Source organism: Bos indicus x Bos taurus, chromosome 2, assembly GCF_003369695.1.
Source record: "Bos indicus x Bos taurus breed Angus x Brahman F1 hybrid chromosome 2, Bos_hybrid_MaternalHap_v2.0, whole genome shotgun sequence".
NCBI lineage: Eukaryota > Metazoa > Chordata > Mammalia > Artiodactyla > Bovidae > Bos > Bos indicus x Bos taurus.
The window spans coordinates 65,438,676-65,461,582 of record NC_040077.1 but is presented as its reverse complement, the minus strand read 5'-3'; the positions used below and the strand labels follow the sequence as shown (position 1 = coordinate 65,461,582).

At 40.1% G+C, this 22,907-nt stretch overlaps 1 long non-coding RNA gene across 2 annotated transcripts in view; it reads left to right on the top strand.

Annotated features, from left to right (window-relative positions):
* LOC113905155 overlaps positions 1-22,907 on the top strand; it is a 97,486-nt gene that overhangs the window by 1,458 nt on the left and 73,121 nt on the right. The gene's annotated exons all lie outside the window — the stretch shown is intronic.

The window sequence follows — 22,907 nt, the reverse complement described above, 5'->3', positions numbered from 1 at the left end:
CAATTACTTCTGTGCTAGGTTGAGGAAGCGTTGGAATCGCATTCCACAGCCACAACTATCCTCCGGTGCTCCGGGGAAAACGGCCTAATTGAAAACCTTGTCAGCGGCACCCATCCGTTTTTATATCTTGAGCGGCTCCTTTTCTGGTTGGTAAAGAGCTATATCTGACGGAGGGTGAGCCGTTGGTGGAGAGAGGAACAAAGGCTTGCGCCGTGGCTCCTCTGCCTTGGTATTGTTTTTTGTTTTTGTTTTTTCTTCAGTTACACTTGTGCATTGTTACAACGGGGCACATTACAAGTGTTACCACAAGGGTTAGATTGTAGGCCACCCGGAGGGCAGGCCTGTGCCCACTAGGAAGGCACACCTCACAGGAATGTACAGGTAAACACTTACACATATAAGCTTTTGGTGGCTTTGAATGAGGAGAAAAAAGTACTCTCCGGGGTAGTTTTAGACTGTGCTATTCTACTTGAAGGATGAAACCACGGATTAAGGACCAAAAATTTTAATTAAAAAAAATTAAAAACTAGAAAGCCTAGAAATGGCATTTAAACTTCTCAAAGTGTGCATCAGAATTCCGTGGAAGGCTTGTTACAGCACAGAATGCTGAACCACATCCCCTGAGTTCTCTAAGGGGTCTGGAGTGGGGCCTGGTAATATGCATTTCTACCCAGTTTCTACGTGTTGGTCTGGGACCTCCCCCCACCTAGGAAACCTATAATGTTACTAGCTTTTTTCTCTTCTGGTTTACCTTCTGATAAACCATGTGGATTCACTTATAGGTGACTGAAATAAAAATATTTTTCCTAAGAAAGGATGTCTCATTACTCCAGAAGATAACAGAGTGGTGTTAGACCAGGCTGGGCAATGTAATTTAAGCTTTTCATTCATTTGGCAAATAAGAATTGCTCACCCATTCTATTAAGGCAGGGACTATGCTGACCGTTAATATTCAGTAGACACAAAATGAACAGGTTCTCCGCGCTGCAGAGTTTACAGTTTAGTGGAGAAACATATAAACTGTATTAAGAGCAATAGAAATTATAAAGCAGAGGGCTCTGAGAAATGGGGAGGAGGGGTGAGTGAATGGGAGGGAAACAAAAGGTAGGAGAGGCTTCTCTGACAAAAGTGAAAGTCGCTCAATTATGTCTGACTCTTTGTGACCCCATGGACTATACAGTTCATGGAATTTTCTAGACCAGGATCCTGGAGGGGGTAGCCTTTCCCTTCTCCAGGGTATCTTCCCAACCCAGGGAGTGAACCCAGGTCTCCTGCATTGCAGGCGGATTCTTATACCAGCTGAGCCAGAAGCGAAGCCCAAGAATACTGGAGTGGGTAGCCTATCCCTTCTCCAGTGGATCTTCCTGACCCAGGAATGAAACTGGGGTGTCCTGCATTGCAGGCGAGTTCTTTACCAACTGAGCTATCAGGGAAACATTTAAAAACTGAGGGCTGGAAGATGATAGATAGGGAGGAGAGTGAGGAAGAAGGGGAGAGCCTTCCAGGAAGTGAGAAGAGTCCAGGCCCTGAGGTGAGAATGAGCCTTTTTTCTTCCACAAGTTTAAAGAAGTTCCAAGTGTTCAAAGTGAAGTGAGCCAGAGAAGAAGACAGAATGGGAGGTAAAGCCTGAGATAAGGAGGAATCAAATCATGCGAGGATTTGTAGACTTCTTAAAGCATCTTAAAGTTTAGCCTAAAAGCAACTTGGAATCCATCAGAGATTTAAGGAAATGTTTTGCCTGCTTTGTAAGGAATGGATTCTACAAAGTTAATAGTGAAGTGAATGCTTATATAGCGTATATGATGTTGGCGTTAAGAGATAGAAAATATGAGGAGTAGCATCCAGATGGGATTAGATGTGTTCAAAGGAGACTTACTAAGGGGCATCATCATCATTACCATCCACTGGTGCCCAGTACATCCACAGCTACTCATATGAAATAAACAAGCAAACAAATAAATAAATCTCAGGGGCCACTTTCCTCAGAGATTTGTCTTCCAAGAAGTCAAACAGAAGTGATTCTTTGTTCAGGTACCTTCTGTTTTTTCACTATACATAGAAGATGGTATATGAGGACTCTTTGCTGCCTTTTCCACCATCAAGTACTGAAGGTTTTGGGGGAGAGCAGATGCCCGAAGATTGGCCCTGACAGAAGATGGAGATGTGGTTTGGTTGGGGTAGAGCAAATGATTGTTTCCAGTATGACAGGTAGTATGTCTGGACTAACGGGATCTTACCAAAGGGGTCTCAAGAACAGAGGTTTGGAACTTGAACTCAGGGAAGTTCTCCTGCTCAGGGAAGCCCACAGCAATAGATCCTCAAAATGGCTGTCCAAAATGCTGGCCTTGGGTGGGTTGTCATGGAAGTAATTACATCAGTGTTCAGAAACTAGAATGATCCAGGCAGGCAGCCTCATAAGTGAAGAGGGCTATGAGGAGGGTATGGCAACGTGGAGAGCCCACAGAAGACAGTAGAAAATTGTTGCTATGTAAGATTGTAGGCCTTGTGTTGCCAAAACCTCCCTTTTTTTTTTTCAGGAAAAGTTGGAAATACCTGTATTTTTATCTGTTGGTAACTAATTTTTTGAAGACCATATCTGACCCACAGGCTACCCATTTTCAATGTTTGATTCAAGAGACTGTTTAATGTATACCAGTATATTACATTCAAATATGAGCTTTGTGTTCATGGTAGTTACTGTGTCTCATTCCGTAGACATGAGGAGACCTGCTGCAGTCTCTTTCACAGAGTCAAGACCTGTCCCTCGTCTGTAAAGGGAGTGACTTGTTAGAAGTGTTTCAGTTTCTAGCACTTGTGAAAACTGTCTGTGGAGGTTCCTCATAACTCACCTACCCAAACACTTTGCCTGCTTAAGACCCTTTCCACTTCCTGCTTGCTGCATGCCACATTGGTCAGCGTCTGTACCGCTGTGGTGGCTCAGCCTTCTTCAGCTATGTAGAACCTTCTGAGGCATATCCGGCCAAAGCATTTCTGACCACCCTGTTTGCATATGCACCCCTCTTCCTGCTTACCCTTCTACAAATACTGAGAAGCAGAGGATGTCAGAGCTAGAAGGCCTCTTGGGGATGATCCTTGATCAATATGAAAAGGAAAGCAGTGGTGGATGAGTGGGATTTGTTTGACTGCCCTAAATTCATTGCTGCCTATTAGTACCCTGGTTTTCCTTTCAGTTCAGGTCAACTACGTGCTTTGTTCTTGTCAGTTTCCAAACCCAGTTCCTAGCCTTTTAAGCATTTGTCCATCTTACAGTATCCTTCCAATAAATCCCCTTTTGCTTAAGTTAATAGCAGTCAGTTTCCATTACTTGCATAAATTTAAGAGCTCTAAATGATACAGAAGCCCAGAGAGTTTAAGCGATTTTCCCAATATCTTAGAGAAACTAAGGAACAGAGTCCAGATCAAAACCCAGTTCTGACCCCTTTTCAGGACTCTTAAGTTATAATGCCACAAGCATTCTTTAATTTTGACTGCTATACTGGTTACAGGTTACCATGAGATTTCCTAGGTCATTCCTGTTCTTTAACATCAATTTAGCAAATGTCTCTGAATCTTAAAATGTCCAAGACTTTCACAGCACTTCATTTCCATTATTTTAAAATGGGAAACAATATTATTTTTTTTTAAATTAACTTGGGTACTTGTTGCACAGGTGACTATTTGCAAGTTGTCAGAGCAATCAAATCTATAGAGAGCATTGATTAAGGCAGATTAGATAAATGGTCAAGATGTCCATGCAGCCCAGTGGTCATAGGGGATGATGGCTATGAACGGTGGCTTCTCCTTTCTCAAGTCGTGTGACCTTAAATAACTTGGTGTGTAGAGAGAGCACTGACCTTGGAATCAAGAGACTTGAATGTCAGCTTCTTAAATTAATCTGTTTCTTCATCTTTAAAAAATGGTAGGAATATGTAACTCACAGAGTTGTTGTAAAGCATAAATTTTTAAAAAGCATGTTGCAAATTATAAAACAACTGTATGAAAAGATCGAAAGGAACATGCTTAAATTATAAAGTAATGACTCTTTTACTTATTACTTATACAGACCTAAAGTTTTAAAGTTTGTCCCTCTTTTCACAGAAATTATCTTGGGGCCCGTCTGCTTACTCTTTTAACGCTGCTGCTGCTGCTAAGTCGCTTCAGTCGTGTCCAACTCTGTGCGACCCCATAGACGGCAGCTGCTACCATCATGCAAAATATTTTTAGAAGGTTTCTTTCAGACTTGCCTTCAGAGCCTGTTGCACATTCCCTTAAATATCTTCATTGGTGGCAAATCTTGGCCCTTGAGTGTTTGCATGTCTCGCACGGAGGCACAGGTCAGCAGTGGCCTGACATGGGGACAGGAGCTCTGGCTGCTGCAGACCTGCATCATGCAGCATGTGGCATAAGCCCTATTGGAGGAGGTCGTCATTAGCCTCACCATAGAGCTGCCAAGCAGACAACCCACAAACTGCTGAACAATTATACCAAAGAAATTCTCACACTATTAAGAAAGTTCTAGGATCCAAAACAAATTTATAACCTGGGATCGGGCAAAGGGAAGGAGAAAACAAAGGGAATTTGACTTTGGAGGGCAGTGGGATTTGAGTACAGAACTTCCCACAGGACTGGGGAAACAGACTCTTGGAGGGCACAAACAAAACCTAATGTGCACCAGGAGAAAGGAGCAGTGTCCCCACAAGAGACTAAGCCAGGCTTACCTGTGAGTGTCCAGGAGTCTCAGTGGAGGCATGGGTCAACAGTTTGGCCTCAGGTCAAACAAAAGAGAGAGAACACAGCCCCACCAATCAACAGAAAATTAGATTAAAAATTTACTGAGCATGCCCCCGCCCAGTAAACAAGACCTAGTTTCCCCCACAGTCAGTCTATCCCATCAGGAAGCATCCATAAGCCTCTTATCCTTATTTATCAGAGGACAAACAGAATGAAAACCACAATCACAGAAAACTAACCAAACTGATCACATGGACCACAGCCTTGTCTAACTTAATGAAATTATGAGCCATGCTCTGTAGGACCACCCAAGACAGACAGGTCATGGTGGAGAGTTCTAATAAAACATGGTCTACTGGAGAAGAAAATGACAAAACACTTAAGTATTCTTGCTTTGAGAACCTCATGAACAGTATAAAAAGGCAAAAACATACAACACTGAAAGATGAACTCCCCAGGTGGATAGGTGCTCAATATGCTACTGGAGATCAGTGGAGAAATAACTCCAGAAAGAATGAAGAGATGGAGCCAAAGCAAAAACAACACCCAGTTGTGGATGTGACTGGTGATAGAAGCAAAGTCTGATGCTGTAAAGAGCAATATTGCATAGGAATCTGGAATGTTAGATCCACGAATCAAGGCAAATTGGAAGTGGTCAAACAGGAGATGGCAAGAGTGAACATCAATATTTTAGGAATCAGTGAACTAAAATGGACTGGAATGGGTGAATTTAATTCAGATGACCATTATGTCTACTGCTGTGGGCAAGAATCCCTTAGAAGAAATGGAGTAATGCTCATAGTAAACAAAAGAGTCCAAAATGCAGTATTTGGATGTAATCTCAAAAATGACAGAATGATCTCGCTTCATTTCTGAGGCAAACCATTCAATATCACAGTAGTCCAAGTCTAGGCCCCAACCAGTAATGCTGAAGAAGCTGAACAGTTCTATGAAGACCTACAAGACCTTCTAGAACTAACACCAAAAAAAGATGTCCTTTTCAACATAGGGGACTGGAATGCAAAAGTAGGAAGCCAAGAGATACCTGGAGTAACAGGCAAGTTTGACCTTAGAGTACAAAATGAAGCAGGGCAAAGGCTAACAGTTTTGCCAAAAGAATGCACTGGTTGTAGCAAACGCCCTCTTCCAACAACACAAGGGATGACTCTACATGTGGATATCGCCAGATGGTCAACACTGAAATCAGATAGATTATATTCTTTGCAGCCAAAGATGGAGAAGCCCTATACAGTCAGCAAAAGCAAGACCAAGAGCTGAATGTGGCTCAGATCATGAACACCTTATTGCAAAATTCAGACGTAGATTGAAGAAAGTGGGGAGAACCACTAGACTGTTCAGGTATGACCTAAATCAAATCCCTTATGATTATACAGTGGAAATGACAAATAGATTCAAGGGATTAGATTGATAGAGTGCCTGAGGAACTATGGACAGAGGCTCATGACATTCTACAGGAGGTGGTGATCAAAACCATAATCAAGAAAAAGAAATGTAAAAAGGCAAAATGGTTGTCTTGAGGAGGCCTTACAAGTAGCTGAGAAAAGAAGAGAAGCAAAAGGCAAAGAAGAAAAGGAAAGAGATACCCTTCTGAATTCAGAGTTCCCAAGAATAGTAAGGGGAAGTAAGAAAGCCTTCCTCAGTGATCAGTGCAAAGAAACAGAAGAAAACATTAGAATGGGAAAAACTAGAGATCTCTTCAAGAAAATTAGAGATACCAAGGGAACATTTCATGCAAAGATGGGCTCAATAAAGAACAGAAACTGTATGGACCTAACAGAAGCAGAAGATATTAAGAAAAGGTGACAAAAATACACAGAAGAGCTATCCAAAAAAGATCTTCATGATCCAGATAGCCACAATGGTATGCTCACTCACCTAGAGCCAGACATCCTGGAATGCAAAGTCAGATAGGCCTTAGGAAGCATCACTACAAAGCTAGTGGAAGTGATGGAATTCCAGTTGAGCTATTTCAAGTCCTAAAAGATGATGCTGTGAAAGTGCTGGACTCAATATGCCAGCAAATTTGAAAAACACAGCAGTGGCCACAGGACTGGAAAAGGTCAGTTTTCATTCCAATTCCAAAGAAAGGCAATGCCAAAGAATATTTAAACTACGACACAATTGCACTCATCTCACACACTAGCAAAGTAACGATCAAAATCCTCCAAGCTATGCTTCAACAGTATGTGAACTGAGAACTTCAACATATTCAAGCTGGCTTTAGAAAAGGCAGAGGAACCAGAGATCAAAATGCCAACATCCATTGAATCATAGAAAAAGCAAGAGAATCCCAGAAAAACATCTACTTCTGCTTTATTGTCTACGCCAAAGCCTTTGACTATGTGATACACAACAAACTGAAAAATTCTTCAAGAGATGGAAATAACGCCTTACCTGCTTCCTGAGAACTCTGTATGCAGGTCAAGAAGCAACAGGTAGAACCGGACATGGAACAATGGACTAGTTTTGAGTTGGGAAATGAGTACGTCAAGGCTGTATATTGTCACCCTGCTTATTTAACTTACACACAGAATATAACATGTGAAATGCCAGGCTGGATGAAACACAAGCTGGAATCAAGATTTCCAGAAGAAATATCAATAACCTCAGATATGCAGATGACACTGCTCTTATGGCAGAAAGCGAAGAGGAACTAAAGAGCCTCTTGATGAAAGTGAAAGAGGAGAGTGAAAAAACTGGCTTAAAACCCAACATTCAGAAACCTAAGATCATGGCATCTGGTCCCATCACTTCATGGCAAGTAGATGGGGAAACAATGGAAATAGTGAGAGACTATTTTCTTTGTCTCCAAAATCACTGCAGATGGTGACTGCAGCCATGAAATTAATAGATGCTTGCACCTTGGAAGAAAAGCTGTGACCAACTTAGACAACATATTAAAAAGCAGAGACATTGCTTTGCTTACAAGGGCCCATCTAGTCAAAGCTGTGGTTTTTCCAGTAGTCATGTATGGATTTGTGGGCTGACCCATAAAGAAAGCTGAACACCAAAGATGATGCTTTTGACCTCTGGTGTTGGAGAAGACTCTTGAGAGTCCCTTGGACTGTAAGGAGATCAAACCAGTCAATCATAAAGGAAATCCATCCTGAATATTCATTGGAAGGACTGATGTTGAAGCTGAAGCTCCAATGTTTTGGCCACCTGATGCAAAAAACTGACTCATTGGAAAAGACCCTGAAGCTGGGCAAGATCGAGGGCAGGAGGAGAAGGGGACGATATAGTATGAGATGGTTGGATGGCATCACCGACTCAATGGACATGAATTTGAGCAGACTCCAGGAGTTGTTGATGGATTTGGAAGCCTGGCGTGCTGCAGTCCATGGGATCACAAAGAGTTGGACATGACTGAGTGACTGAACTGTATTAACTCAAGATGACTTAAAAACTGCTTCTGACTGTGTTTCTAAAAAGTAGTTCTAGAAAGATTTGTTGAATAGGCACATCCCTGAGATAAAAACATTATATACTCATGGGGACTTTGCTGATTATCCAGTGGTTAGGACTCAGCACTTCCATTGTAGGGGGCATGGGTTCATTCCCTGATCAGGGAATTAAGATCCTGCATGCCACATTGCATGGCCAAAATCCAAAACAACAACAAAAACAAACAAAGCAAAACAACACAAAACAAAAATTACACTCATTCTATGTTTAATTTCAATTGAACAAATATTTTATTTAGTAATGTTATCTATACAGTGTTGAAATGGGGTGAGATTCTGTAGAATATCACCCTAGTTCCCACCACCACCTGCAAATGATGAATAGTTTATTTAAAATAGAACTCTCCATTTGAAAGCAAATCACAGTTAGACTCCCCCTAGACACATACCATATTACATAAAAAAAAAAAAGTCCATATGAACTATAAATCCTCAATGTAGGATTAAATCTTTACTCCTCTTTGGTCTGCTAAACCCACCATGTTCTGGTTCCTGCCTCCCTCTCAAATTTTTCTCCTCTCCTTGAGCCATTAGCCACATCAGCCTTCCAGCTCTTCACACATCCCAAGGCCATTCCCACCTGCATCTTCTCCCCTAATCAGTAGTTATTCCTGAATCAGTTTTATCTTATCTCCTCTTAGAAGCTTTTCTTGGTCACTCAATCTGAAATAGCCCGCCTCACCCTACCACATCACCATGTTTTAATTCTATGGTGAAATGCCTCATGTTTTATATCAGTTCATTGCATTATTGTCCATTTTACCAACTAGGAAAACATCCCCAGTGGAATTTGAAGAGGACCTGGCATATAATAAGTGGTCAACAAATAGTTGATTGGATGAGTTGGATAATAAAGATAGAAATATATCAGAAAATCAGAAGAAATTTTAGGAAAATAATCTGAAAGTGGAAGAGATGTTTTCTTAAGTAAAAGTAGAAATCCATCACCATTCATGGAAAGATTTGGTTACATAAATTTCCAGTGGCTAAAGATTTTTTTTAGAAATTATGGGATTATAAAAATATTTATATCATGTATGACAAAGTCAAAATGGTAAGAACAAGGCAAATAATCCAACAGAAACATTGGCAAAGAGTTTTAACACAAACTCCCTGCAGAAGAAATTTAAATGGACAATTAACATAGACAAAGAGGCTTTTCATTGCTGACAGTACGGGAACCACAAATCAAACAATGACAGATACCATTTTTCACCCATGATTCACAACATTTAAAAAGAGAAAAAAAAAAAAAAAATCCAGTGCTGAGAATATATAGAAAATGGACATGTATTGAACAATGTATGTCAGTTGCTCTAACATTGTGTCAGTTCTTAAAAGTGAATTGCCATAGCCTCCTGCAAAGTGAACCACCAGTATCTGTTAAAACTTTAACTTCCAGTATGACACAGGGAGCTCAACCCAGTGCTCTGTGACAACCTAGAGGAGTGGGATGGAATAAGAGGTGGGAGGGATGTTCAAGCGGGAGGGGATATAAATATCCTTATGGCTGATTCATATTTTTGTATGGCAGAAACCAATACAACATTGTAAAGCAATTATCCTCCAATTCAAAATAAGCTGAAAAAAAAACAACTTAAACTTTGCTTAAGGTAGTCTTAGGAATCCCATTTGGTGAATCCTAAAAAAAAGCTCTGATGATGGAAGAGAAGGTTATGATCATGAAGTATTATTTAAAATTTTGAAAAGTTAGAAATACAGCCTTCATTTCAAGTACCTCTGTGACCAGGTTAAAGCTGAAACTTCTTTTAACTTAAAAGAAGAGGCATCTGGAACTTGAGGGACTCTGACAGTCTCGGCCATATGTCTGTACTAACCTGCAGGGATATGGAGCAGAGGTTGATATTTTTGTTTTCTCCTTGATAGCAGTACCCGGATCTTATTCTGGTGCTTGTGTTCCCAGTCAAGGACATTTCTCCACCTCCTGTGTAGCTAGGTGTGGCTGTGTGGCAAAGTTATGGCTCATGAGATCTGAGTGAAAGTATTTGAGCAGGACTTCCGGAAAATGCCTTTAAAGAAGGCTGATTCAGGAGAAGCACCATTCTGTGTTTTGCCCTCCAGTTTTCTACTGCCTGTAACACAGATCAACATTGAGTGACTAGAGTTCTTAGCCAGTAGGGATGATAAACTGAGTTTGAGACTAGAAGCCAGGTCCCAAGGAAGGTGGAAAGGAAAAATAGGAGGAGCTCAGGTCACTTACGACTCTGAAGTGCCATCTAGGCTGTGGCCCACACACTTCCAGACTTATTTTACATGTGAAAAAGAGAAACCGGTAGGATTTAAGCCACTATCATTTGGCATTTTCAGTTATAGGCAACTGCATGTAATTCTAATCGATAATATCATGACATAATGTTAAATGCAAAAAGCAAGTTGGTAAGTAATACCAGGAGGATATAAATTCAAATGCTTACAGGTGATAGGCCAGAATGTAAAAAGGTGGATTAGTAGAGGCGTGAATAATAGGAACTGGAAAGGACCATGTTAAATTAGAAAGCCTGTGCAGTGTTGATAACATCATCAGCACAGAGGAATGGGTGTCCAGATTGTTCATGTTAAATTTCCTTAATCTTTTGCCAACAAAATATTTTCCCTGACTGTGAGCCGCTAGTTTGTGACCATTGATTTGTAGTGGGATCCAATATTTGGAAAACTATGAGTGGAAAAGGGAGGATTAAGGGAGGGAGAAAGGAAGGAAGGATGAGCCCTGTGTATGTCTGTGTTCATATGTGGTATAAACAGGAACTGTATAGAAAGTTGCACATGAAGCAATGGAGACCTAACAGATGAGATTGAAGGATGATTAAATTTTTCATTGTAACTTTTGGTATAACTCTTTATTTTCTGTCTAATTACAATGAATATACATTAATTTTCGTAATTTAAGAAAAATCTAATAAGGCAGGAGCAAAATTGCTGAGTTACCCAACTTGGAAATCCAATGCAAATATCAAAACATAGTCATAGAAAACTTTTAGGATGATTCAGCCTGAGCAAGTTCAATGTGTCTTAGGAGCAGATCACTATGTATTAACACCTAAAACTAAAAATACAAATTTGAGAGAGAAAACACAGACACATCGTAGGTTGCTGTGATTTTTGTTAGGTGTGGATGAATAGGAAGTCATGTAAACACATGCGCATGAGAAAAAAAAATGTTTCAGGAAATGGAACCTTGATTATTTCTTAAGTGAAAGATAAAAAGAAGTGCATTCTGAGTTCTTTGAAGTTGCTATGTAACCCACTGTGTCATTACATTTAGTTTAATGTATTATGTTGGTTTTTATTAAAACTGCTTCTGGTTTTAGAGCAGCCCAGGTTTTTAAATAGTCATTGCTTTTTTTCTACGTTTGTCTCAGGCATTGCCATCTCTTCGAAACACATATTTGAAATATGTTTAGGCTTCTCTCAATCCAAAACTGGGCATTTGGTTCCAGTTTGATGAGAAGAAACTGAATTATGAATGCATTTTTTCCCTGACACATCTATTTTCATCCTTTGGTAAATTTGACAACCTGTGACAGTTCTCACATTTCTGGAACTCATCTCCCAATTACAGAAGAAGCTAATAATGGTACTGTGATAAATAATGAATTATTTGACTGTTTGGGGTTTATCCAAAATGAAGTTTATCGGACTTTCTTCTCCTTCTTTCTCTACTCTCTCCTCCTCCAGCCCCTGACACTTACTGTATGCCATGGCAGCATTTATGGTTGGAAAATTATGATCCTCAATAGCAATCAGTTGCTCTAACATTGTGTCAGTGTTTTTTCCATAGAATAATAATTTTGCAGAAGGGGCTTTGTATAATTCCCCAGTTTAGCAAATGAGGAAGCTGAAGTACAGAGGATTAAATGATTTATTTAAGACCTGACAACAAACTGGTAGATTACTTCTACTTAAGTATATCTCTAGGGATTCATAGAAGAGAAGAGCTTTATTGAAAATCCACACAATTCTTGTATAATAAGTTCAGTGATGCTATAAAATCAGATATAGTGTCTTATGATCAAGACACATATGATAGTAAATGAGAGAACTCAAACTCAAGCCAGTTTAAGAATAAAAAGGATTTTTTTTTCTTTAGAGTGAGTAGAGCTCAACTAAGTAAAAATCTCAAACAGTAAACGATTTAGTCACAGCTGGATGCAAAGGTTCAAAAGTATCATCAGAAATTGCCTGTCTTTCTCTTTTGGCTTTGCTTGTTATCATGTTGGCTTCATTCTTAGGCAGCTTACTCACACAGTGGCAAAAATGGCTTATGTTCTAACAGTGTATCAGTCCCAGTGCAGGGAGTACATCTTTTCCAATAGTCTTGGCAAAGGAACTAGGACTAACTCTCCTTGGCTGCCTTGGACCAGGCATCTTCCCTAAGCTCTTCACTGTGACTCCAACTGGCCAAGCCTGGGTCACATGTTCCCCGTCCCCAACCAGTCTCACCAAAAAGAACCATGTGTACAGAAAGTGGAGGAGGAGTAGTCACAAAGGGAAAAATACACATTTATTACCCAGAGAATGAATGTAAGGCAAGAAAAAACAAATGAAGTCCATTAAAAATTGCATTTACATTGAATTATAAACTGATACCGAGTGTCAGTGTCTTGCTTAGTAGTTGGGGGTTCATGCTATGTTCATTGAAACAAAAATACTACCAACTAAAAGCCAAAAAAATAGAAATACACTGAAAAATATTTTTGACTTTGCAAAAAAAAGAAGAGATGAATTGCATGTTTGTGTTTTTATTGGTTTACTCTCAGTCATGTCCAACTCTTTGTGATCCCATGGACTGTAGCCCACCAGGCTCCTCTGTCCATGGGATTCTCCAAGCAAGAATACTGGAGTGGGTTGCCCTTTTTCTTCTCCAGTATTTATATTACCAGCCCATATATGAACACAAAGGCAAATGAAAAATAAAAAACATTGGACATCTGCCAAACAATACATTAATCTAAATGTTTAATGATTCCCTCAATCCTGCACATGGAGAACAATCATATTTTTTGTAGTAGCATTTGTTTCTTTCCATTTTATCTCAAATGCTGATGAGCTTCTGCTAGCTTTGCTTAATAGTATTCTGTTGAAAGATATATAATTATTCAGTTCATAAAGAGTAATGATCTATACACAGCCAATTTCTACCATAGTGTAACCAGAATTCTACTCATTCATTAGTCTATTTGTTCATTTGTTATGTCCCTGTTATGAATCAGGAACAAGGCTGGACTCTTAAGATTAAAGAGATGAGTAATTTGCAGTCCCACCCCTGGAGGAGTCAAAGTACAGTAAAAGAAACAGACAAGTGAAAATTAAAGTACGCTATGAGAAGAGATTTGCATAGGGCTTTTAAAAACAAAGGCAGACCCTTAGCTCACTCAGCTGAGAGATCAAGGAAAGCTTTAAAGTGGGCTTAGGGAATGCTTTCCAGGATGAAAAAGGAGTGCAAGGTAATTCTGGAAAGAATAGATATGCAGTGACACAGAGGCTTTAGAAGAACCCTGGGAGTTTCAGAAATGGGTTACAACCATGACCATGATATGGGGTGTGTACGGGGGAAGAGTCCATGTGAATCACTGTGTGCTAAGTTTAGACTTCATCTTGCAGTTCCAAAACCCTGGTCCCTTGACTGGAACCAGGCTGACAGTAAATAGCTTCTGAAGAGCTTGTTAAAAATACAGATTGCCAAGGCCCCACTTTGGAAATTTTAGTTCAAGAGGAATCTGTTGGAAAAAGAAGTTCCCTAACATGATAATGGGTTACATCCAAGTCTGAGAGCCACTGTGTATGGACAGTGGGGGTCTATCAGAGGGTACCAGGAAAGAGAATAACGTGTTTTGGAAAGAGAGCACTTTGTCAGCGCAAAGTTGCAAAAGAGCAGATCAAAACAGGAGATGGAGAGACCCAATAGACTATTGTGATAGAACAAGTTAAGATATGGCACGTACCTGCACTGTAGCAGAAGCAGATGTTCAGAGATGTTTCTGAGAAATGTAGTCATCAGCACCAGATGACCTGTTTGATGTGGGAAGCAAAGTGTGTCTGTCTGTGGGAGGCAGGGGGTGGAATTAAGTTTATAAAGGGTGCCCATGAAGCAAAGTGTGTCTGTCTGTGGGAGGCAGGGGGTGGAATTAAGTTTATAAAGGGTGCCCATGAGTTCTGGGAGTGAGAGGTGAGCAGGAGGCATGGCTTTGTGTATAGCGGTGTAATGTTAGCTCAGGATGGAAACCAGGCTGGAACTTGCCATGGGCAGGAGACCAAAGCTTGGGACTGGGCTGTCCAAGGTCCAGAGCTTCCAATTTGCAAATCTTGAGGTTGAAAACTTGTGGATGACTCCTTGCCTAGGAAGGAGGAGGCAAGGTACGTCTAGGTACCTAGGTACGTCTCTACCTCTCTTCTTTGTGCCACCTGTGAGCCCTGCCAATAGTCACCTCTCATAGCTTCTGTAGTAGCTTCTTAGACTTTCTCTCTAGCTTATTTATTTCCTGAAGCTAGGAATTATGTATATGTACATGTTCTCAGAGTCTAGCCTTGTGCCTGCACATATTTGATGCCTCTATTTCTGGGTGAATGAATTTTATTAATATCTATAATTATAGCTACAGCAGCCTCATTATATCTGTATAGATTTTTGGCCTCCCTTGTGTGTGTGTGTGTTTGTGTGTGTGTGTGTGTGTGTGTGTGTGTGATTATATAAACTAGTATTTCTGAAATTCACATGCTTCCTTTATTATTTTCCAAAATGTACATTTTAATGATAAAGGAGAGTATGCAAAATACACTGCTTTCTTCCAAACATTAATTATTATAAATGCCTGTATAATTAGTGGATCAGGCATCTCCTATATTTAGATTCCACCAAAAAAGAGCTTGGTTAACAAAAAAAAAATAGTTTAAAAACATTCAATCTAATTAATTAAAGACAAGGAACAATTTTCATTTAATTTTATCTAAATAAACATTGTGGATCCAAAGAGATTTTTCTTTTTTTTATGAGCCGGCCAGAGAACATAGCCTGAAGAGCCGGTCTGCGGGCTGCAAGGAGGCTCATTTGCCAGTTTTCAGAGAAACCCGTGACTCTTTCCACCGTTTCCCCAGGAGGCCTTGCCTGCAACCCCAGAAATAACCTCTTTGTTGTTCAGTCACTAAGTCGTGTCTGATTCTTTGCGACCCCATGGACTACAGCCTGCCAGGCTCTTCTGTCCATGGGATTCTCTAGGCAAGAATACTGGAGTGGATTGCAGAGAGATTACTTTTAAGGAGAATAGTATGATCATGTTAAAGTATCTTTTTCTCATATGATACTATATAGAATAAATAAGAAAAGCATTACTCAAGCTCATGAAAAAGAAATAATACAAGGACAGAAAATGTAAGACGAATTTGATGGTTACATTACTCTATATGTAAACTTTCATTCTATCCATTGACTGGATGATTCCTTTTTTGTTTATTCCCCATTATCTTTGCCTTCCTTGCTGCAGATAAGTGCCTTGTGAGTACCTAACAGGAACATCCTACTTGTAGAGTTTGCAATCAACAGAAAACTCAAATAGTTACAACTTTTCTTTATAATCTACTCTCATGAGAAAGCAAAGACAAGTAACTAAACTAATACAGTGATTTCAAAGTGCAATTTCCAAGCAAATACAGGAATGTCTACTTTTCAAACCGATTATTTGGGATGGATCCCTACTGTAATACAGGTAATGAATGGTATCTCTCTGTCAGCCTATTTGACCCCTTCTTACTACCCTGTGTGTGTTGATGTTCTATCTGCATGATATGGCCTAATTATCCTGAAAATCTATGGCTTCTTGTTTCCTCTGATCTCCAGGAAACTATTTTATATGTCTCTACTTATAATTTATGACAAATGTGTGCTGATTCTCTTTATTGACTCAACTCCTATTTATGACTCTGCATTCATTTTTTTTTTTTTTTTCAGTTTGGTTGTAGTATGTGGGATCTAGTTCCCTGACCAGATATCAAACCCAGGCCCCCTGAATTTGGGAGCCTGGAGTCTTAGCCACTGGACCACAAGGGAAGTCCCATAACCCTGTAATCTGTATGCAGTATCTGTCATACCTCACTGGCTTTGCCCAATCTCTGGTTTTGTTTTCTCTGACCTGTTTTGACCATTTGCTACCCCAAAGCACAACATAACACACTGTACTAAGGGCTTAATGTGCTGGCCGTTTGCTTGCATGTGTGCGCTAAGATGCTTCAGTCATGACCGACTCTTTGTGACACTATGGATTATAGCTCATTAGGCTCCTCTGTCAATGGGAGTCTCCAGGCAAGAATACTGGAGTGAGTTGCCATGCCATGCTCCAGCAGATCTTCCTGACACAGGGATCAAACCCGAATCTCTTAGGTCTCCTGCATTGGCAGGTGGTTGTTTTTTTTTTCCCCCACTAGTGCCACCAGGAAAGCCTAGTCATTGGCCTACTTGCTGTCAAATTCATTCATTCTTTGTCATTCTCTTATTCTGTCTGTATGGAAGGAAGCTGATTCCTGCCAGCTTCATTTCTTAGACTCATTTGCCCATGCCAAAAAAGAATTAGGGTAATGAAAGATAAAAAGATAAAATAGGAACACAGGCAGAAGAAGAGAAGCCAAGGTATTTGCCTCTTTCTCTGAATCAGGAAGCTTCTCCCACAGTGACTGCTCTCCTCTGTGATTCCCGTTCTAGGACCATCTGGGGTAAATGACTCCAGGGATCTGTTAACTCAGTCCCTCTGTTGGTCTTTCCAAACCCTAGAGGTGGTGGGTAGAGGCTTTCTGCTATTGCTTCTCACTGGGCTTCCCCTCTTTCCCCAGTTAGGCTTTCTGGCCCATCTAGCACCTTCATAACCAGTTCCTTATTAAATTCCCTCAACTGAACTATCTCACTTGATTTCTGACTGGTCCCCAGAGACAATACTTGACAGATTATTAGACAAAGAACCAAGTGATCATCATCATCACAGAACTCATGTAGGTATTTCAAGGTTCACATCCCAAAATATCCAGCAGAGGTATAGAATAGCTAATGAACATGCTCTTGGAAATATATAATGCAATGGAAACCTAGTCATTTAATTTTTTTAAAGGGACTTTCATTTATTTCTTATATTTATTCATTAGTAATCTCCCATCAATAGGGAAACCATGGGGAATAGAGCAGAATGAACAAAGAACCATGCCGACGTTGAGTCCAAAATAATCCCAAGCATATTTGCCTGCACAAAAGAAAGAAAGATGTAATCAGCACCCAGTGTAGGAAACAAAATACATTTAGCATTGTTAATGTTAAATAACAATGGGGACCTCTGCTCTCCCCCCAAGAAACTCTCTTTCTGCATTAATTTTTACATGACACAAAAGCAGCCACACTAATGGCTAGGAAGTCCAGAACAATTGTCAGTGGCCCAGATGGCCTAGAAGTGATCCATCCTTTGAGGTAGGTTTCAAAATCAGACTTTTGTACTCTGGGAAAAGTTGATGCTATGGTTTCATAACCTTGGGTAGGATTCAGTTCATTGTTTATCTTTTAAGTAAATTATTTTCTGGTTTTGTTGAAATGTAGCAAAATGGAAGCTATAAGGGGATAAGTTTTATTCTTCAACCAGTGATGGGCTATATGTTAGATTCCAGTGTAACAAAGGACCCACAAACTAGGGGGCTCAAACAACAGAAATGTGTTGTCTCACAGTTCTGGCAACTAAAGAATCAGATTAAGGTGTTGGCAGGGCTGCTTCCTTCTGAGGACTGTAAGAGAAGGATCTATTCCAGGCCTCTATCCTAGCTTCTGGTGACTTGCTGACAGTCTTTGGTATTCCTTGGTGGGCAGAAATATCGTCCTGATGTTTGCCTTTGTTTTTACAGTCAAATCTCTACCATTTGGTGGGCATTTAATGTCACACATAATTGAAGAAGGGCTTCTCCGGTAGCTCAGATGGTAAAGAATCTGCCTACAAGGTGGGAGGCCTGGCTTCGATTCCAGGGTTGGAAAGATACCCTGGAGAAGGAAATGGCAACCCACTCCAGTATTCTTTCCTGGAGAATTCCATGGATAGAGGAACCTGGCAGGCTACAGTCCATGGCGTCACAAAGAGCTGGACATGACTGAGCAACTAACACACACATATGTAAAGAAAGTTAAACATTTGTTTTACAAGAACTTTTATGGCCTGAAATGTATACCTGGTACTCAATGGAAACAAGAGATCTGGGTTCAGATTCAGAGTCTCTCTTGCAAGCTGTGTGTGCCACTGGACAGTCAGTGTTTGTGAGCCTTAGGTTCCCCATCATTAAAATGGGTATGTTAACATTAGGTTGAATATATAAAATTGACAATTAATCAACATTAAACACTGAATAATATGTCTTTAAACAGAAACACACATGAAGCAAGATTATGAGTTCAGTTGACAAAAATATTGTGACCAGAGGTCAACATGAACCTAACCCTGCATTTCCCCTAGGATCAGTGGTTCATTATTCATTAATTTCATGTTCACAGCAACTTTATAGAATATAACTACCATGCATAATGAGAATTGACTATATTTTATAGTACAACACATGAAGTCCAGTTTTCTTATCTTTTTAGTTCTCAGTGTAAGTTTGATATAAGTGTTTCTTAAATATGATAGCTGTGCTATATTCATAGTCCACACTCTTGAGTTTAAAAAAATATTGTGATGCCTGTAAAAATGGCTCCTAATAATAATTTTAGAAGGGATAGATTTAAAGCCATTGTTCATTTGAGTGGTTCAAATATCTTTCTAATTTCATAGGCTATGTATCACTTATAAAACAGCAGTAGCTACCAAGTTTGCATTTCCTTTGTTGTTGTTTGGTCGCTAAGTTATGTCTGACTCTTTGCAACCCCATGGACTATAGCGCACCAGGTTCCTCTGTCCATGGGATTTCTCAGGCATGAATACTGGAGAGAGTTGCCATTGCCTTGTCCAGGGGATATTCCCAATCCAAGAATTGAACCCGCCTCTCTTGCATTGCAGGAGGATTCTTGAACACTGATCCACCTGGAAAACCCACAGTTCCTTTAGGAGTGTCTATATTTCTTATTAATGTTAAAAAAGAAATTTAGAGTAATCTTCAGTAGGGACTGTGAGTACATATCTTTGTATTAACAACATAGAATGTAATCCTGTTTTGCATTAATAGAAAATGCTTTATGTTAATTATAAGAAAAACAAGTATTGCTTAGCAAGTTTTACATATTATCCCAAATATTGCTACAATTTATGTTATAGTATGGTCCAGCTGGCCCATTTCTCTCCACTCCCAGCTGGCAAGGAATGGGGAACTCTGGGATCTTACTGCTTTTTTTTTTTTTTTTAATTGAAGGATAATTGCTTTATAGAATTTTGTTGTTTTCTGTCAAACCTCAAGATAAATCAGCCATAGGTCATTAGCTTGTGGGGCTTACATTTTCTCTGCTCTTCAGCAGGATATATACCTCACAGACCACTTTCTCTGAAACCCTTAAGTCTACTCACCACTGACTTGCTCACTGGCTCTCCTGGAGCCAGACCCTTCCTAGTCCCAGGAAACAGAAAAATCTGATTCTTACATACTGTACCCAGTCCTTTCAAGACATGGGCTTTGATATTTCAAAAGCTTAATCTTTCACATTTCTGACAGAATGTAGTCCACCGGAGAAGGGAATGGCAAACCACTTCAGTATTCTTGCCTTGGGAACCCCATGAACAGTATGAAAAGGCAGAAAGATAGGATGCTGAAAGATGAACTCCCTAGGTCAGTGTCCAATATGTTACTGGAGATCAGTGGAGAAATACCTCCAGAATGAAGAGATGGAGCCAAAGCAAAAACACCCAGTTTTGGATGTGACTGGTGATGGAAGTAAAGTTTGATGCTGTAAAGAGCAATATTGCATAGGAACCTGGAATGTTAGGTTCGTGAATCAAGGCAAATCGGAAGTGGTCAAACAGGAGATGGCAAGAGTGAACATCAACATTCTAGGAATCAGTGAACTAAAATGGACTGGAATGCGTGAATTTAACTCAGATGACCATTATATCTACTACTGTGGGCAAGAATCCCTTAGAAGAAATGGAATACCCATCATAGTCAACAAAAGAGTCCAAAATGCAGTACTTGGATGCAATCTCAAAAATGACAGAATGATCTCTGTCCATTTCCAAGGCAAACCATTCAGTCTCCCAGTAATTCAAGTCTATACCCCAACCAGTAAGTCTGAAGAAGGTGAAGTTGAACAGTTCTATGAAGAGACCTACAAGACCATCTAGAACTAACACCCAAAAAAGATGTCCTTTTCATTAAAGGGGACTGGAATGCAAAAGTACGAATCAAGAAACACCTGGAGTAGCAAGCTAATTTGGCCTTGGAGTACAGAATGAAGCAGGACAAAGGCTAACAGAGTTTTGCAAAGAGAATATGCTGGTCATAGCAAACACCCTCTTCCAACAGGGCAAGAGACAACTCTACACATGGACATCACCAGATGGCCAATACTAAAATCAAATTGATTATATTCTTTGCAGCCAAAGATAGAGAAGTTCTATACAGTCAGCAAAAACAAGACCAGGAGCTGACTGTGACTCAGATCATGAACTCTTTATTGCCAAATTCAGACATAAATTGAAAACAGTAGGGAAACCAACTAGACCATTCAGGTATGACCTAAATCCCTTAAGACTATACAGTGGAAGTGAGAAATAAGATTCAAGGGATTAGATCCGATAGACAGAGTGCCTGATGAACTATGGATGGAGGTTCTTGACATTGTGCAAGAGACAGGGATCAAGACCGTCCCTAAGAAAAAAAAATGCAAAAAAGCAAAATGGCTGTCTGAGGAGGCCTTACAAATAGCTGTGAAAAGAGAAGCCAAAAGCAAAGGAAAAAAGGCAAGATATACACATTTGAATGCAGAGTTCCAAAGAATAGCAAGGAGAGATAAGAAAGCCTTCCTCAGCGATCAATGCAAAGAAATAGAGGAAAACTATAGAATGGGAAAGACTAGAGATCTCTTCAAGAAAGTAAGAGATACCAAGAGAACATTTCATGCAAAGATGAGCACAATAAAGGACAGAAATGATATGGACCTAACAGAAGCAGAAGATATTAAGAAGAGGTGGCAAGAATACACAGAAGAACTATGGGAAAAAGATCTTCAGGACCTAGATAATCATGATCATATGATCACTCACCTAGAGCCAGACATTCTGGAATGCGAAGTCAATGGGCCTTAGGAAGTATCACTACAAACAAAGCTAGTGAAAGTGATGGAATTCCAGTTGAGCTATTTCAAATCCTAAAAGATAATGCTGTGAAAGTGCTGTACACAATATGCCAACAAATCTGGAAAACCCAGCAGTAGCCACAGAACAGGAAAAGGTCAGTTTTCATTCCAATCCCAGAGAAAGGCAATGCCAAAGAATGTTTAAACTATCACACAATTGCACTCATCTCACACGCTAGTAAAGTAATGCTCAAAATTCTCCAAGCCAGGCTTCAGCAATACGTGAACTGTGAACTTCCAGATGTTCAAGCTGGTTTTAGAAAAGGCAGAGGAACCAGAGATCAAATTGCCAACATCCATTGGATCATCAAAAAAGCAAGAGAGTTCCAGAAAAACATCCACTTTATTGTCTACACCAAAGCCTTTGACTGTGTGGATCACAACAAACTATGGAAAGTTCTACAAAAGATGGGAATACCAGACCAGCTGACCTGCCTCCTGAGAAATCTGTATGCAGGTCAAGAAGCAACAGTTAGAACTGGACATGGAACAACAGACTGGTTCCAAATAGGGAAAGGAATACGTCAAGGTTGTATATTGTCACCCTGCTTATTTAACTTATATGCAGAGTACATCATGTGAAATGGCGGGCTGGATGAAGCACAAGCTGGAATCAAGATTGCCAGGAGAAATATCGATAACCTCAGATATGCAGATAATAACCACCCTTATGGCAGAAAGCGAAGTAGAACTAAGGAGCCTCTTGATGAAAGTGAAAGAGGAGAGTGAAAAAGTTGGCTTAAAGCTCAACGTTCAGAAAACTAAGATCATGGCATCTGGTCCCATTGCTTCATGGCAAGTAAATGGGGAAACAGTGGAAACAGTGACAGACTTTAGTTTTGGGGCTCCAAAATCACTGCAGATGGTGACTGCAGCTGTGAAATTAAAAGACACTTACTCCTTGAAAGGAAAGTTAAGACCAACCTAGACAGTATATTAAAAAGTAGAGACATTACTTTGCCAAGAAAGGCCCATTTAGTCAAGGCTATGGTTTTTCCAGTAGTCATGTATGGATGTGAGTGTTGGACTATAAAGAAAGCTGAGCACCAAAGAATTGATGCTTTTGAACTGTGATGTTGGAGAAGACTCTTGAGAGTCCCTTGGACTGCAAGGAGATCCAACCAGTTTATCCTAAAAGAGATCAGTCCTGAATATTCATTGGAAGGACTGATGCTGAAGCTGAAACCCCAATACTTTGGCCATCTGATGCAAAAAACTGACTCATTTGAAAAGATCCTGATGCTGGGAAAGACAAATGGCGGGAGAAGGGGACAACATAGTATGAGAGATGGCATCACTGACTCAATGGACATAAGTTTGAATAGACTCCAGGAACTGTTGATGTACAAGGAGGCCTGGCGTGCTGCAATCCATGGGGTTGC